General features: G+C 49.2%; 1 pseudogene; it reads left to right on the top strand.

Annotated features, from left to right (window-relative positions):
- The first annotated feature begins 1,080 nt into the window (after positions 1–1,080).
- Positions 1,081–1,198, top strand: LOC126424775 (5S ribosomal RNA; annotated as a pseudogene).
- The last annotated feature ends 770 nt before the right edge of the window (positions 1,199–1,968 follow it).

Here is a 1,968-nt window from a genome sequence, read left to right as displayed (position 1 = left end):
AGTTGGCACCACAGTGACACAATGAGCTGTTGCAAACCGGTTACTTCAAGGACAGCTCCGAGCCATACGCCCTAAAAATGGTTCAAATGGTTCTAAGCACTATGGGACTTAATATGTGAGGTCATCAGTCCCCTACACTTAGAACTACTTAGAACTAACTAACCTAAGGACATCACTCGCATCTATGCCCGAGGCAGGATTCGAACCTGCGACCGTACCAGCCGCGTGGTTCCGGACTGAAACGCCTAGAACCGCTCGATCACAGCGGCCGGCCAAACGTCCTGTAGCGTGCATTCCAGTGACCCCAAACCACCGCCATTTGCGACTGCATTAAGTGTATTCGCAATTGCGAATATGGAGAGCCATCAACTGTAGAATGGTATGAGGACAATGAAAATTTGTGCAGGATCGGGACACGAACCCGGATTTTCCGCTTATAGGGAGAGGTCGCCTTACCATTTGCCTATCCATGCAAGTCTCCCGGCCAGACCCGAATTTCCAATGTCGTCAACCATGCGTTTTGGTCTGGCCGTGAGTCGTCCACGAATAGCCAAATGGTAAGGCGACCACTCGCGATAACCGGAAAATCCGGGTTCTAGCTCTGATCTGACGCAAATTTTCATTGTCGCCAATCTATTCTACAGCCGATGATTGTCCATATTCGCCGTTGCGAATATATCTAATGTATTTCATAATAGACGCGGTAGCCACGTGCCTGATCCTTTGGACACGCACGCATGTCCAAAGGAACTTTTCGTCGTAATTCAGAATAACACAGGAACTGTAATATCGTATTTGGGACTTCAGTGGTGTCAAGCGAGAGCTCAATGGAGGGCAAGGTGGAGGCCTGTTACGATTTCTAATGAAAACTGTTTCTGCCTCCGAGCCAGTGATGGGTGTGTGTTCGTGAGAAGGTGGAAAGTTTAGAGCGTGTGGTCAACCGGTCTGCTTGGTAAACATGTTCTTCTATGGTGCGGAGTTATTTATAGTAACAGTAATGTTCTTGATAGAGCCAGATTGTCTTGAATGCAGACACACTTATGTAGGTCCTTGAATATTATTAATGTTTAGTAGCGTTATGGCAACGGCCTTGCCGCAGTGGATACACCGGTTCCCCTCAGATGACCGAAGTTAAGCGCTGTCGGGCGTGGCCGGCACTTGAATGGGTGACCATCAGGGCCGCCATGCGCTGTTGCCATTTTTCGGGGTGCACTCCGCCTCGCGATGCCAATTGAGGAGCTACTCGACCGAATAGTAGCGGCTCCGGTCAAAGAAAACCATCGTAACGACCGGGAGAGCGGTGTGCTGACCACAGCCCCTCCTCTCTGCATCCTCAGCTCAGGATGACACGGCGGTCGGATGGTCCCGATGGGCCACTTGTGGCTTGATGACGGAGTGCTATTTAGTACCATTAGGCTACAACGAAGTACTTCCCCTCACTGCAGTCTTGCTCACCAATATTGATAAGTCTATAGATGCACTAAACCTGGGTCCGAATTCTGAATTGCGGCTACGTAATAGGAGGCGCCGGCCAGTCAGTATCTCGAGCAGTGACGTCATATGGGTTTGCGCCCTGCGGTGGCTTGTGCGTGTGGTGCCCCTCATCGTAGATAGTGAGCGGTGGAAGGATGGCCTACGCCGGCGGCGCGCTGGCGGGAGATTTCAAAGCGCCGTCCGTCATGTAGCTGTGAGCGGCGCACACGGGGTCAGACTCCAGAAAAAGTGACCATAAATTAAAAAAAGTTCGGAGTGAAGAAGTTTAGTTTAACAGGTTCGCTACAGTACGGATGTGATTATTGAATCCCTGTGTTAAAGCGGCCAGCTATTTCTTCCGAACGTTGAATTTCGTTCGGATGGAATACTTATCTTCAGCGAAATCAGTTCAAATCTTTTTAGAAGTGGAGGTTATTCCAAAAGAGTATGTTCTTACATAGGAACACTTATTTCATTAATTAACTATTAGTTTTG

Source organism: Schistocerca serialis, chromosome 1 (assembly GCF_023864345.2).
Source record: "Schistocerca serialis cubense isolate TAMUIC-IGC-003099 chromosome 1, iqSchSeri2.2, whole genome shotgun sequence".
NCBI classification, from domain to species: domain Eukaryota; kingdom Metazoa; phylum Arthropoda; class Insecta; order Orthoptera; family Acrididae; genus Schistocerca; species Schistocerca serialis.
Note: the sequence above shows the minus strand (reverse complement) of the source record. Positions and strands in the feature narration are given on the sequence as shown.